Source organism: Eupeodes corollae, chromosome 1, assembly GCF_945859685.1.
Source record: "Eupeodes corollae chromosome 1, idEupCoro1.1, whole genome shotgun sequence".
NCBI lineage: Eukaryota > Metazoa > Arthropoda > Insecta > Diptera > Syrphidae > Eupeodes > Eupeodes corollae.
The window spans coordinates 29,299,429-29,317,339 of record NC_079147.1 but is presented as its reverse complement, the minus strand read 5'-3'; the positions used below and the strand labels follow the sequence as shown (position 1 = coordinate 29,317,339).

General features: G+C 25.0%; 1 long non-coding RNA gene across 1 annotated transcript; it reads right to left on the bottom strand.

Moving 5' to 3' along the window:
* Positions 1 to 5,619: 5,619 nt before the first annotated feature.
* LOC129940089 (uncharacterized) lies at positions 5,620 to 11,402 on the bottom strand. Its single transcript, XR_008780606.1, has 2 exons — positions 6,384 to 11,402; positions 5,620 to 6,330 (listed from the first exon to the last, which is right to left on the bottom strand). It is a non-coding gene; the product is annotated as an uncharacterized LOC129940089 (long non-coding RNA).
* Positions 11,403 to 17,911: the final 6,509 nt, after the last annotated feature.

Below are 17,911 nucleotides of genomic sequence, written 5' to 3'. Positions count from 1 at the left end.
AAATAGCTTCCAATTTAAAATATTTTTTTTGTTTGAATTAATGAACTTAATAATCATTTTTGTTTTATTACTATGCCTTATACTTAGCGAAGCACGTACCGAGCCGCTAGTGAAATATAATAACTTAAATTTTCACTTTAGCCCTTGAAATATGTGAATGTAAGGTTAAGATAATAATTGTGTTATTTCAATTTCGCCAGCCTCCTTGAAAGAATACTTAAGAGCATTTTTAACGGGCGTCTAAAACCTCCTAGTTTAGATCCGTCCTTGATTGTCAATATCTCTATGAGCAATAACTCGCTCTTAAAACTTTTCTTGCTAAATTCGTACTTGTTCTTATTCGGCAATTACGTGAACAATACGTTAACTTCCATAATCACAAAAATCTTATACAATAGCGATACGTTGAGGATGGATATGGTTCTTCTTAAATTGTATGAAGACAAAGGGCATCATCACTGAATATACTGTGTCGATGAAAATTGGGACATGTCGATGCATTTCAAGGATCCGAACAGAAAAGATACTACGTTACACCTGATTGAATGGCTTGAGTTAATGTGTTAACTGAAAATTAAAAGGCTTAAGATGTTAGTTTTCATACAAAACAAAGTGAAGTGTCGTTTGTGGAAGCCTGATTAGACGGCACAGTTTAGCAACTTTACTTTACTGGTGGTTGTGCGTTGGACTGTCATGTCATGCAAGAAGTCTTGGGTTCAATCCCTGCTTGTGCCACCTTAATTTAAAAAAAAAATAATTTTCGCGGGTACTGCCTCTTGCGAGTAGCCGTTCGAATTCGGCCTAAAATTGTAGGTCCCTTCCATTCCTGACAACAGTACTCGCACAAAGGAATGGTTGAGAGTTGTAAGTCACTAGGCCCGGGATTCAACGGACTGTTGCTCCACCCAATTTAATATTCTATAACCCTTTTTAGACCCTTTCCTTCACATTTAATGACTGTCCACGCCCCAGGAACCACGGCTTATTTATTATATTTGAATATTTCAACAACAAAAAACGGAAGAAACGGAATAAAATTTCAAATACGAATATTCTAACTTCAAGAAGTAAATTTTTCTCAGATGGAGATGGCGCTGCATTACTACATGGTATGTCAAAATTATATCGATTTTTTAGTTCGCATATTATTTAACTTAACTTTCATTTATCCAATTTGTTCTTTTTTTATTTTAACACTACCTAACGTAGTTTTGAAAGGCTACATTTAGCATGATTTTAAGTTTTTAAAAATTACTCTGCAAGGTTTTTACTATGCAAAAAGTTGATTAGCTCATAAGGTATACTTTTGCCACACCCTAAAATAATGTAGCTCCATCTTCATGTAAAAATTGAAATTCACTTCGAAAGGTTTTAAAACAAGGAAACTGTGTTATAATCTTTGTATATGAAAACTTTGTATATGACAACCAAAGTACCTTTGTATATGAAAACCATTTTTAATAGTTTTCATATACAAAGGCCTCGGTTGCTAATTTACATACGTCTAGGTTCAGCATTTGACTTTCACTCGGAATAAAATTCAAATTGAAAAATACTGTACAAATTTGACTCAACGTTAGAAAACTTTTTCCTTTTAAGACTCAAGGAAGCTCCTAATAAATAACAAGTAACAAATTTGCTAGTTTTTGAAATTCTAGGTTTTAAATTTTACATAATCCTAGTCCAGTAACTATATTCATCAAAATTTGCGATAATTCAGGTTTTCCAGTTTTTTGGTGAGTTGTTTATGAGATACCCTAATTGTTGATAACACAAAAATCCGACCTATAACGGCTAACGCAACAAGTCCAAAATTTAATGATGTTAAGTCTGCATTACTTCTTCTTTAAGTCTACTTCATTAATTGTAATTAGAGGCAAAGAATGTATATACATGTATGTAATCTAGAACTTGAAAAAACTTAAAGTTGCAGCAATTGAAAATAACAATAACAATTTTCTTGCCTACAAAAATCTAACGAGTGTAAAATAAAGTAATAAAGATTATTATAAATTACGAAATGCTAACACAAAAAGTGGTGCAGACATTTTTATGCGTGATAGTTTATTTGAATCATTTATTTATAATCCAATTAACTCAGGGTGATATAACTTAAAAGTATTCCAAAGCTCTCATATCAAATTGTAAAGGGTTTTCGGGCGACTTTCCATTGCTATTGTAAGGAAGAAGTCTCAACAGACCAGGTTTAAGATATTCAGGCGGGGAAAAACCGTTAAGTTAAAACAAAATGATCTTTTTCAGATTTAACCATACTTTTTTGAATTTTGGTTTTTTGATCCCAAAACAAGTTTTTTTATGAACCATCTTTAGCGATGAAGCAAAATTGCAAGATTTGGGACACTACCAACTAACTAGTGATTCACGACAAGCCAATTCATCCAAATAAAGTTACTGTTTGTTGTGCATTTTTGGTTGGAGTGGAGGGGTCATCGGTCCATTCTTCAATAAACTGAATTCGGTCGCTTAATAATGGGGCCAATCGTGGAATCTGATCAGGACTAAATTTTTTCCCAATTTTGAGGAATATTAAAAATTCCAAAAATATCACTTAATTTTTTATATTTTCAAGCGACCGTTGAACAAGTAGTTTTTAGGGTTTTACCATTAGCTCGATTTCATGACTTTGAATTCTTTCGAAATCACTTGAAATAAAATTATAACAGCTGGCATGATGTACATCAAATCAGGCAATAAATAATTCAGTTGATGGTCATAATTTGTATGAATTCGTAATGTTTTTATTTGTTCTGTACTTTTGAATAAAGTGAAAATAAAATATTAGCGTTGTTGTTTTCAATTGAACTCCGATCAAAAAAACTATTCGTAGAAGAAACTGCCAAACTTCCTATTCATTCGGGGCTATTGAAACCACTTTTTTTACGAATTCCGAATTTCGAAGCAAATTTTTTTTTTTTTAGTACGACGGGAGCAATGATACTTTTTTCTGGGTTCGTATTACGAATTTATTACGACGACGATGCCTGTTATTAGGCTGATTGTTTTACTCGAAATGTTATGGAAAAGACAAAAACAAAAAAATTTAAATCAACCAAATTCAAGTCACTTGAAAATCGGAATCGAAATGTAAAACACGCAAATTGATTTTGTATGAGTTCGAAAATGTAAATCGACATCGATAAAAGTGAAGTGAAAGAACTCCTGTTTATGTTTTGCTTTTGAGCCTTTGTATACATATATATTTCAAATATATATACAAAGTTCGAGCGTTTTTCAATTCCATTTCGAGTGAAATTGAAGTATGGAAACTTTACGGTTATTTGCGATAAGCAGTTTCCAATAATAGGTTGGAAAGGCTCTAATATCGAAGCATAGATTTTGAAAAAACTTTTTTTAAAGACATTTGGTATGTTGAAAAATTGTTTTTAATGCTTTATATTTCCTTAAAAGAAAGTTAGAAACTGCAACTTCTCTAGAATCAATGGAACCAAGAGCATTCTATAAAAAATAACTTAGGTTTGTTTTCTTTAAGTAAAAATATTACTTTTTTTCGTTTCTATTGAAAGTGAAATGTAGAACCCAGCTAATGTGATTTTTGTATTCATTGGTTATACCTTAAATTAAATATGCATCCTTTGCATTACATTCTAATAAGAAAAAGTCCGATATAGCAGAAAAGTTATGTTGAAAAACGCAACAGTCTGGTCAAAACGGCAAAAGTCCATTTTTGTCAAATTTGAGTTAAGTATACAGAAATGTAAAAAAAAATCTACTTTCGTTTAGTCTTAACAGTGTAAGTCCATATAAACCGATTGAAAAGATATTCGATCTTACATTTCTTATTTAAAATTGTGTTTAGTTAAAACGGCATAACTTCACTTACATATATTGTTTTAACCAAACAAAAATGTTCTATTTTCTAAACGCAATGTGGTCCAACAAAATCTTCTTTTTTTTTGTCGCTACATAAAATACTCGAGGTTCTGTAACACACGGTTTATTTTCAGTAAAGTATGTTTCAAGGAAAATTTACGATAGAAAATTTCATAAAATGAAATTTACTTTTAAAAGACGCAAGCAGTATACATGCAACACCTGTGATACCTTACAAAATTAAATTAAGGTTGCATAGGAAGAAAAGAGTGATGAATTAGACCATCCTAAAATGTTGCTAGAAAGCCATCATGAAGAGGCAGATATGGCATATAAAAAGAAGAAAAGAGACAATATTTAAGGTCAAGAAGACCGAACGAAGGCTTGTTTTGTCTTCGATTTGCAACACCAAGCTTGTCTAGATTAGTTGCCTTTTATAATAGGCAGCTTTGGACATTTAATCTTACCAAACATGACCTATCAGATGGAACATCAAAAAACTATATGTGGTATGAAGGAATCGCAGGAAGAGGGGCAAATGAAAAAGCTTCGTGTCTTCTGCATCTTAAAAATCTTCTAGCAACAATCAGATCAGTTAAGGGCAAAATAAAACACACAATAGTTGTTGCAATGTTTCTACTGTCCATGGAAACATCCACAACTAGAATAGAGATAAGTGAGCATACATTTTTAGTTCCTGGTCAAACGCATATGGAATGCGATATTGATCACGCTGTCATCGAAAAAAAAAGAAATATGCTAACTCCGAAATATACCATCCTTATGTTTTTATTCAGCTTGTGGAATCATGCGCAAAAAAGCAAAAATTCTTGGTTCATGAATTGAACCCGGAAGAAGTTTGAAATTTTTCAAACATATTGAAAGGCATGGCGGGGTTGTCCGCAAAAAAGACTAAGACGGAAATATGTTTGGTTTCCAAACAACCAAATGGATAAGATATTTGAAATCAGACCCAGTAGCACCTAATGTTTTTGAAGACAACATTAAATAAAAAAACGGATTTTCGACGTGTAAGTTTCAAACAAAGAGGAACAAATTCGTCGAACCATGTTTTGGAAAATGTGGTACCGGCACCGTTATCTGAAGAAAACAAAATGACATAATTTTCCTTTTACAACTAATTTCAACAATTTTTCATGATTTCTATACAAAATTGAAGTCAATGGAGACCGTAGGAGACAAAGATCTAGTTGATTCATCTGATCAGAAAATTAGTTGTTACAACAAAAACACTAAAATTTTACCTTCGAATTTTATATTTTTTTAAACTATATTTGTTATTGTTTTTGCTATTATTTTTATTGCTGTGAAATAAATGTTTATTTTAATGTAGGAAATTATATCCACGAATTTAAAATGAAATGAACAATTCGCTTGGTCAAAACAACATATATCCCTTAAAACATGTGTACAAACATAGATTTGAAATAAAAACATTATTTTCATATAAATTCATCATTCCTAGATATATTACAACAAAATATTCCTGAAATAAGCACAACGGGATTCAGAAAAAAAAAAATTACCTTTAAACGCGTTTTTCTCAAAACTAAGATTTTTTACTTATGTTGTTTTGACCAGACTCCATAGATTGTATAAAGTTATCAAGGTTTAAAGTTGCAGAAAGCATTTGAAGAAGCTTAAAATGTAAACAGTAGCCTCACAGTAAAACGTCTGGACAAAAATGTTTGTAATCAGGGGATTTTTTTTGCGGGCCGATTGCCATTCGAAAACAAAAACACATAATTGGAAGTAATTTAATTTTTAATTTAAAAATATTCTTTTTTATTTATTTATGAGTCATTTCTTTAGGCTAAACTACCCACGAAATTTCCTTACATGAAATGAACAATCCTTAACTAATTGTAAATATTTTTGTTTTTAATTTTTGAGTACAATAAATTAAATTGTCCTCCAAAATTTGAATTTATAAAATGACTACTTAGGAATGATTACATAAAAACTTCCTTTGATGCTATCATTTAAATATTTAATTTGTTGTTACTTTACTGAATCTTAAAATATCAACTTAAGAAATGCAATACAAAACTAAAATATTCAACTATTTTGATGCATAGAAAGTATTTTATTTACATAAAAGATGTATTTTTTTTAATGTTTTGTTACAATTTAATTCATTTTTAAAAAAAGTTCTAAAAAGTTTTGTTTGGTTTCTGATTAATGATGAATTTATGTAGTTTTTTAGTTTTTATTTTTAAACTATCTTTTACTTTATTTATCTTGAATTGTTTTTTTAAATTTGACTTAAACTAATTACATACTAATTTCTAAATCATTCATGATTCTTGATAAGCTTACTAATTAATTTAAATTAATAGAGGTAAGTTTTATTATTTAACACAAATAAAATGTGTCTTGCAGGTTTAGATGTAGTTTAAGGCATCCATGTTGAAAGATATTTGGAAAAACAGCTTTTGATATTTTCTAATGGCAAATCTGTGAAATAAAAATTAAATTAGAATATGTTCTTTAATTAAATTACAACTCACAACAACAGCATCATCCCCTATAATTACATTTCTACCACTGGATGGATTGTTGGTGTCTTCGGTATCTTCTCTGCGAGCGTTAAAAGGTTTCTCAAATCCATGTCATAGCTTCTCAGATAGGCACGCTCTGTTGTTTAATATCTCTTGTTCGTCATCTCCCAGATGGTATAGGCATATTCATCTTCTAATGTTTCATATCTCTTGTTTTCGTCCTAATAAGGACGTGTTTTTCAAGTATGTATCTCTTTTCAGATTTTATTTTATTTCAAAAACAAAATTGAAATTCAAGTTTTGTATCTCTTTGAGAATCTTTTGGGATGGTGGGATTTGTTTTGGGAAAGGATCAATTATCTTAAAAAAGACAATCGAAAGGTAAGGGATATTATTTTATGCACAAAATTTTATTTTATCATTTCACCAAAAAATGATATAAAATTATAGTTGAACAAATCCCACCGGACAATTGGTGTTTTGAGCATCCTTGTGGATGAAAGGAATTTTATATATTGATATATATATTTAATTTTTGGATCACAAATGTGTCCATTATAATTTATATTATAGTTTTGTTAAGATGCATGAAATGTATGTACTTAAAGTGTAGATTTTATTATAAAACAGCATAATTTTGAAACATAAATAAAAGCTGAATAAATGAATACAAATAAAACATTTTAAAAAGTTTAAATTTTGCGTTCTTTGGATAGAGCAAAACAACCAATTATCAAAAAATTCTTTTATTTTTGAAATAATCGTTAGAAATAATCATTTAAGTGTGCATATGATTTATTTAAGAAAAAGTTAAATAACTTTAAATTAAAATATGCATGAATTGATTTTTTGATGAATCTGTGATGAAATTAAAGCTGAAAAAGCCAATTTTAAACTGTTGATATCTCTCCAGTAGGTACATACCCATGCATCTGTTAATTTTATATTTAAAAACAAAAGTACTTAAAACTGAGCTGAAAATTTTAAAATCCCGTACATACATTCATAAAGGCAACGCATCATTCTGTTCATGTACACATAAAAGTCATCAAAATAACTTTTTAAGTTATAAAAGATGCTTAAAGTGTCCAATATTACGTTCAAATGCATTGCCAAAAAGTTGACCTATAACTGGGAGAGAAATTGTAAAGACCCAATTGAATTCAATCCTTGGTAAAAATAATTGTCAAGAATTAAAAAAAGAAAAACGAAACATTTTTTAATTTAAGAATTATTTTTGTATTGAACTGGAAAAAAGAGGGTCTTTGAAAAGTATGTGTTTTTTTTAAACGGAGTTATTTTCGAAAAAGGAATAAGTAATGTAAAAAGTAACGAAAATAAACGACTTATGTTTTGTAAGAAATTATTAAATCGGAGAAGAAAACAAATGAAGACTTAAATCAGTAAAAAATTGAATAAGTCGCTTTTAGGTCATAAAAGTAAGGAAATCGTAAAGTGTAGGCGTAAAAACTTAAGGCAAAAGCCTAAATGATTTTCGTAAAATTCAAATACATCAATAGTTGTCAATTTTAGGAAAATAGATTTCCTAAATTTAAGAACTATTTTTAAGTGGAAGGAAACGAAAAAAATGTGGTTTTGTAGTTAAAATTTTTAACTTCTTAATAATAATTAAGAAAATATATTTGAATGAGTGATGAATTTAAATGTGTTAAGAGATAAGACCTATTTTTCTTCGACGATGATAAGAAAATTAAATAATTAAGTTTTTGGGATAAAAAATAGTATCAATAAATAACTGGAAAATAAGAACATTGAGAAGAATAAAAACATATTTAAATTATATAAAACATATTTTTTCAATCACAAAAGTGGAAATTATTATTTATAAGGAAACAAAATTTCAAAATAATTAATTCAGCAATATTATTATTTATAGTGCAGCGATATTTTTGTATTTACTCATAATAAATAATATTTATTCAAGTGTTTTGTTTCCATGCATTTATTTATATACCCATACTTCGAATAATGAATAATTATTACGACGCACGTTAGTAATCTTACATTTATTTACCAAAACATTTCTTAAATTTTGCGTTAAGCATTTTTGTTTTTGAATAAGAAAATATTCATGCATGGAACGTCAAAATATCAGCGCAAAATATTCTTTTTTTTGGGTTCGTTTTTCAATTTTTTAAGAGGAATTCATCGTCATCACATCTTTTCCAAAAAAAAAAGGAAGAAAACCATTAAGTAAGTTTTTACCTGAAAATATTATTAGTAACGAACCCCATTTATCTAAAAAAGCATTTTTATTTCAAACTCTAAACAATTAACTAAATATTTATATTATTTTAATTATTTATAGTACGAATTTAATTTGTAGCTATATCTGACGACATTAAAAAATTTCGAAAATGCTATAAAAAGGAATAAAGTAAAATGTTTGAAATATAAATAAAAATCAATTCAAAAACAATTTACCTCAGTGAATTATTTTTTAAGCAAACCTCATGTACATGGTAATTATGGGCAGAAGTAGAGAGTAATATATATGTATATTAATTTAAATATATTAACGATAAATAAATTTTCAAAATTAAGACAAAATATATAAAACATTAAAATTCCAAAAACAAAAATAAAACTTACATTTCCAATAACCAACATTTTAATTTTTTATCAAATGTACTTGTTTTTATTTTTTTTGAAACGTGCTATTTTATTTTTTAAGAGAGACCAGAACTGGATAACATCTTCAAAAATAAGAAATATACAAAGTTGAATTTAATGCAATTTTCAAAAGTACCTGTTTTTCAAGGGTTAATATTATGCGCAAGGAAGCATTTTCTTTCGTTTATTTTTGTGTTTTTTAATTTCATGCTGTATTTAATTTATACTTTAAATAAATCCATCACATTACACATCTCAAGGAGACACATCGATTTCATCAATTTTTCTATGTTACTTTTTACTGTTACTATTTTCGTGTTGTTAATGGGAAAAATACCAAATACAAAATCCATACCAATCTTGCTAAAAATTCGGTTTTCTTTCTAAAAAAAAGATTATTTGAAAACAGGAAAAAACATATTCCTAAAGAAAAGTGATATTAAAAAAAAAGTTTTTGGAAAAGAGGATTTAAAAAATGTTGTTAGAAATAAAATATCGAAAACTAATGAAACAAAAAAAAGGAAATAAATGAAAAGATTTTATTTATACCTTTTATTAATTATGTATATTAAAATGGATGTTATAAATATAATATGGTTAAGTAAGTCGAATAAAACTAGTCTCAAATACCTATAAACATTTGTTTTGTTAAATTATAGAGCATTTTTTAAGCGAATCTAAAAATTTCAATAAAATAAAAACTCTAAAACTTGTTGAAAATAAAAATATATATATATTTTGTATTTTGAAATATAGAATAGCATTATTATACCGACTTACGTATTTGCACGGTAACTGCGGGTATGGGACCCTGATTTATTTCTTTTTGGGTAAATGTTGAGTTTTATACGTCCTGAAACTTGATTCTTGACTCTTGAGTACCTATTCAAAAAAAATCTTAAAAATCCAAACAATTTATTGTTTAAAAGAGATTATTCGAAGACTCGAAGACCTATTTGAAGCTTTTATAATCGTAATTGTTGTTTTAATTTTTATATGTTTTGTACCATTGTGTTTTGATTTTAAATATTTTATTATATTAACCTTTTTCTATTCTCGTCAAATTTATTTAAATGTTTTCCGCTCTAATCACCTTCAAAATTTGTAATTTAATCAGGAAGAAAAAATCTCTTTACAGTACGCTCCGGTTTTATTTAAAAAAAATATGATTTTATTTTATATTTCAAGAAAAAGTTTAAGTTTAAAAATAAAAAGGATCCTAGATTTAATGTTTTTCGATGGTTTATATTTGTTGTTTTTTTTAAATATTTATTAAATATTTTTTTATTCCGCTTGTATAATTAAAAGTTTTTAATATTTTTTTTTTTTTAAAACCTATCCTAATTGGGGATGTTGAGAGAAGTTTGAAAAAGAGAAGTTGATAAGATGTGCAGAATTGTTTGTTGATGATGAAAATTTAATTGTGAATTCTTTTGTAAGTTTTTCAAACTATTACCTAAACTTTTTTATTAAAACCTACATAAAAGACACAGTTCCATATCTGAATTACTTATGCCTATCTATTTTTTCTAAATTAAAAGAAAGAAAGTTCAGCCTTTTTCAAGTCTTATCGAAAACTTTTGGAGTAGGCCTTTTTGAACTTATTCCTTAAAAAGCCTTCAAAGGAATTTTTATTTAAATTCTGATAAGTGCAGATACGTCTGTCTTTTCTAATTAATAAAATAACGAATTTATTTCGATTCTTGTCGTGGAAAGTTCGGCCTTATTCAAGTTTAAGCGACCTTGCCAAATTTTGAAGCAACCCATCTTGAACTTATTCCTTAAAAAGTCTGTTATAAGAATTGTGATATGGTGTTTCATTATGCAGTTCAGTTATATTTATGATAATATTTGGGATATTTTTTAAATTAGCGTATTATTTTTAACTTGATACTTCTAATAATGGTTTTGTTGAATTTTAGGTCCTTTTCTTTATTTTTTATTCTTATTAATCTAATAAATTAATTTTATTTGTATTTATTTAATATTAGAATTGTTCTTTTTTTTTAATATTTAAATTTATTTATTATTATATCGTAGATTAAAATTGTTATAATTTATTTGACTAAGATTTTGGTGAAGAAGACTTAGCTGAATACATTTTCGTATTAAATTTATAATTTTAATGCAGAAGTAAATATTTTATTATATTTAATATATTCAAACAATCCTAGAGATTCTAATACTTGGTTGTTTTGTGAAATTATGTAAATAATTAATGATAAATCATACTCGAAAATATTATTATTTGCGAAGTTATGAAAATAATTCAATGTTTAATCATAATTATACGTACGGCCTAATATTTGGGTATATTTTGCGAAATTATAGAAATAATTAATGATAAACCATAATCGACAGTATTATAATGTGCGAAGTTAAAAAATTAGTTCAATGATTAATCATAATTATACGAACGGCCTAATATTTGGTTATAATTTGCGAAGTTATAGAAATAATTAATGATATTATTATCGAAAATATTATAATTTGCGAAGTTATGAAAATAATTCGATGTTTAATCATAATTATACGTACGGCCTAATATTTGGTTATATTTTGCGAAATTATAAAAATAATTAATGATATTATAATTGAAAATGTTATAATTTGCGAAGTTATGAAAATAATTCGATGTTTAATCATAATTATACGTACGGCCTACTATTTTGTTATAATTTGCGAAGTTATAGAAATAATTAATGATATTATTATCGAAAATATTATAATTTGCGAAGTTATGAAAATAATTCGATGTTTAATCATAATTATACGTACGGCCTAATATTTGGTTATATTTTGCGAAATTATAAAAATAATTAATGATATTATAATTGAAAATGTTATAATTTGCGAAGTTATGAAAATAATTCGATGTTTAATCATAATTATACGTACGGCCTACTATTTTGTTATAATTTGCGAAGTTATAGAAATAATTAATAATATTACTATCGAAAATATTATCATTTGCGAAGTTATGAAAATAATTCAATGTTTAATCATAATTATACGAACGGCCTAATATTTTGTTATAATTTGCGAAGTTATAGAAATAATTAATAATATTATTATCGAAAAGATTATAATTTGCGAAGTTATGAAAATAATTCAATGTTTAATCATAATTATACGTACGGCCTACTATTTGGTTATAAATTGCGAAATTATAGAAATAATTAATGATATTAGTATCGAAAATATAATAATTTGAGAAGTTGGAAAAATAATTCAATGTTTAATCATAATTATACGTACGGCCTACTATTTGGTTATATTTTGCGAAATTATAAAAATAATTAATGATATTATAATTGAAAATGTTATAATTTGCGAAGTTATGAAAATAATTCGATGTTTAATCATAATTATACGTACGGCCTACTATTTTGTTATAATTTGCGAAGTTATAGAAATAATTAATGATATTAGTATCGAAAATATAATAATTTGCGAAGTTGGGAAAATAATTCAATGTTTAATCATAATTATACGTACGGCCTACTATTTTGTTATAATTTGCGAAGTTATAGAAATAATTAATGATAAACCATAATCGACAGTATTATAATGTGCGAAGTTAAAAAATTAGTTCAATGATTAATCATAATTATACGAACGGCCTAATATTTGGTTATAATTTGCGAAGTTATAGAAATAATTTATGGTAAATCATAATTGAAAGTTTAATAATTTACGAAGTTATTAAAATAATTCAATGTTTAATCAAATATTTAGGTTTGATATTTGTTCATGTGATAAAATAAATTATTATATTTTGCGAAGTTATATAAATAATTAAATACGATTATCATACTCAAAATTATTATATTTTGCGAAGTTATTCAAATAATCAAATAATTATCATAATTATCAGGGAAAATAAATAATCTGAACGATTATGTGCGAAGATACGTAGGGCCTGATATTTGTTTATATGATATAAATAATTAACCATAATTATGATAATATAAATTATTATATTTTGAGAAGTTATATAAATAATTAAATAATTTATCATAATTATCAGGGAGAATAAATAATCTGAACGATTATATGCGAAGATACGTACGGCCTGATATTTGTTTATATGATAAAATAAATTAATATATTTTGCGAAGTTATATAAATAATTAAATACGATTATCATAGTCAAAATTATTATATTTTGCAAAGTTATATAAATAATTAAATAATTTATCATAATTATCAGGGAGAATAAATAATCTGAACGATTATGTGCGAAGATACGTAGGGCCTGATATTTGTTTATATGATATAAATAATTAACCATAATTATGATAATATAAATTATTATATTTTGAGAAGTTATATAAATAATTAAATAATTTATCATAATTATCAGGGAGAATAAATAATCTGAACGATTATATGCGAAGATACGTACGGCCTGATATTTGTTTATATGATAAAATAAATTATAATATTTTGCGAAGTTATATGAATAATTAAATACGATTATCATAGTCAAAATTATTATATTTTGCGAAGTTATTCAAATAATCAAATAATTATCATAATTATCAGGGAAAATAAATAATCTGAACGATTATGTGCGAAGATACGTAGGGCCTGATATTTGTGTATATGATATAAATAATTAACCATAATTATGATAATATAAATTATTATATTTTGAGAAGTTATATAAATAATTAAATACGATTATCATAGTCAAAATTATTATATTTTGCGAAGTTATTCAAATAATCACATAATTTATCATAATTATCAGGGAAAATAAATAATCTCAACGATTATGTGCGAAGATACGTAGGGCCCGATATTTGTTTATGTGATATAAATAATTAACCATAATTATGATAATATAAATTATTATATTTTGAGAAGTTATATAATTAATTAAATACGATTATCATAGTCAAAATTATTATATTTTGCGAAGTTATTCAAATAATCAAATAATTATCATAATTATCAGGGAAAATAAATAATCTGAACGATTATGTGCGAAGATACGTAGGGCCTGATATTTGTTTATATGATATAAATAATTAACCATAATTATGATAATATAAATTATTATATTTTGAGAAGTTATATAAATAATTAAATACGATTATCATAGTCAAAATTTTTATATTTTGCGAAGTTATTCAAATAATCAAATAATTTATCATAATTATCAGGGAGAATAAATAATCTGAACGATTATATGCGAAGATACGTAGGGCCTGATATTTGTGTATATGATATAAATAATTAACCATAATTATGATAATATAAATTATTATATTTTGAGAAGTTATATAAATAATTAAATAATTTATTATAATTATCAGGGAGAATAAATAATCTGAACGATTATATGCGAAGATACGTACGGCCTGATATTTGTTTATATGATATAAATAATTAACCATAATTATGATAATATAAATTATTATATTTTGAGAAGTTATATAAATAATTAAATACGATTATCATAGTCAAAATTATTATATTTTGCAAAGTTATATAAATAATTAAATAATTTATCATAATTATCAGGGAGAATAAATAATCTGAACGATTATATGCGAAGATACGTACGGCCTGATATTTGTTTATATGATATAAATAATTAACCATAATTATGATAATATAAATTATTATATTTTGAGAAGTTATATAAGTAATTAAATAATTTATCATAATTATCAGGGAGAATAAATAATCTGAACGATTATATGCGAAGATACGTACGGCCTGATATTTGTTTATATGATAAAATAAATTATAATATTTTGCGAAGTTATATGAATAATTAAATACGATTATCATAGTCAAAATTATTATATTTTGCGAAGTTATTCAAATAATCAAATAATCAAATAATTTATCATAACTATCAGGGAGAATAAATAATCTGAACGATTATATGCGAAGATACGTACGGCCTGATATTTGTTTATATGATATAAATAATTAACCATAATTATGATAATATAAATTATTATATTTTGAGAAGTTATATAATTAATTAAATACGATTATCATAGTCAAAATTATTATATTTTGCGAAGTTATTCAAATAATCAAATAATTATCATAAGTATCAGGGAAAATAAATAATCTGAACGATTATGTGCGAAGATACGTAGGGCCTGATATTTGTTTATATGATATAAATAATTAACCATAATTATGATAATATAAATTATTATATTTTGCGAAGTTATTCAAATAATCAAATAATTTATCATAATTATCAGGGAGAATAAATAATCTGAACGATTATGTGCGAAGATACGTAGGGCCTGATATTTGTTTATATGATATAAATACTTAACCATAATTATGATAATATAAATTATTATATTTTGAGAAGTTATATAAGTAATTAAATAATTTATCATAATTATCAGGGAGAATAAATAATCTGAACGATTATATGCGAAGATACGTACGGCCTGATATTTGTTTATATGATAAAATAAATTATAATATTTTGCGAAGTTATATGAATAATTAAATACGATTATCATAGTCAAAATTATTATATTTTGCGAAGTTATTCAAATAATCAAATAATTATCATAATTATCAGGGAAAATAAATAATCTGAACGATTATGTGCGAAGATACGTAGGGCCTGATATTTGTGTATATGATATAAATAATTAACCATAATTATGATAATATAAATTATTATATTTTGAGAAGTTATATAAATAATTAAATAATTTATTATAATTATCAGGGAGAATAAATAATCTGAACGATTATATGCGAAGATACGTACGGCCTGATATTTGTTTATATGATATAAATAATTAACCATAATTATGATAATATAAATTATTATATTTTGAGAAGTTATATAAATAATTAAATACGATTATCATAGTCAAAATTATTATATTTTGCGAAGTTATTCAAATAATCAAATAATCAAATAATTTATCATAACTATCAGGGAGAATAAATAATCTGAACGATTATATGCGAAGATACGTACGGCCTGATATTTGTTTATATGATATAAATAATTAACCATAATTATGATAATATAAATTATTATATTTTGAGAAGTTATATAATTAATTAAATACGATTATCATAGTCAAAATTATTATATTTTGCGAAGTTATTCAAATAATCAAATAATTATCATAAGTATCAGGGAAAATAAATAATCTGAACGATTATGTGCGAAGATACGTAGGGCCTGATATTTGTTTATATGATATAAATAATTAACCATAATTATGATAATATAAATTATTATATTTTGCGAAGTTATTCAAATAATCAAATAATTTATCATAATTATCAGGGAGAATAAATAATCTGAACGATTATGTGCGAAGATACGTAGGGCCTGATATTTGTTTATATGATATAAATAATTAACCATAATTATGATAATATAAATTATTATATTTTGAGAAGTTATATAAGTAATTAAATAATTTATCATAATTATCAGGGAGAATAAATAATCTGAACGATTATATGCGAAGATACGTACGGCCTGATATTTGTTTATATGATATAAATAATTAACCATAATTATGATAATATAAATTATTATATTTTGCGAAGTTATTCAAATAATCAAATAATTTATCATAATTATCAGGGAGAATAAATAATCTGAACGATTATGTGCGAAGATACGTAGGGCCTGATATTTGTTTATATGATATAAATAATTAACCATAATTATGATAATATAAATTATTATATTTTGAGAAGTTATATAATTAATTAAATACGATTATCATAGTCAAAATTATTATATTTTGCGAAGTTATTCAAATAATCAAATAATTATCATAAGTATCAGGGAAAATAAATAATCTGAACGATTATGTGCGAAGATACGTAGGGCCTGATATTTGTTTATATGATATAAATAATTAACCATAATTATGATAATATAAATTATTATATTTTGAGAAGTTATATAAATAATTAAATAATTTATCATAATTATCAGGGAGAATAAATAATCTGAACGATTATATGCGAAGATACGTACGGCCTGATATTTGTTTATATGATAAAATAAATTATAATATTTTGCGAAGTTATATGAATAATTAAATACGATTATCATAGTCAAAATTATTATATTTTGCGAAGTTATTCAAATAATCAAATAATTATCATAATTATCAGGGAAAATAAATAATCTGAACGATTATGTGCGAAGATACGTAGGGCCTGATATTTGTGTATATGATATAAATAATTAACCATAATTATGATAATATAAATTATTATATTTTGAGAAGTTATATAATTAATAAAATACGATTATCATAGTCAAAATTATTATATTTTGCGAAGTTATTCAAATAATCAAATAATTTATCATAACTATCAGGGAGAATAAATAATCTGAACGATTATGTGCGAAGATACGTAGGGCCTGATATTTGTTTATATGATATAAATAATTAACCATAATTATGATAATATAAATTATTATATTTTGAGAAGTTATATAAATAATTAAATACGATTATCATAGTCAAAATTATTATATTTTGCGAAGTTATTCAAATAATCAAATAATTTATCATAACTATCAGGGAGAATAAATAATCTGAACGATTATATGCGAAGATACGTACGGCCTGATATTTGTTTATATGATAAAATAAATTGATATATTTTGCGAAGTTATATGAATAATTAAATACGATTATCATAGTCAAAATTATTATATTTTGCGAAGTTATTCAAATAATCAAATAATTATCATAATTATCAGGGAAAATAAATAATCTGAACGATTATGTGCGAAGATACGTAGGGCCTGATATTTGTTTATATGATATAAATAATTAACCATAATTATGATAATATAAATTATTATATTTTGCGAAGTTATTCAAATAATCAAATAATTTATCATAATTATCAGGGAG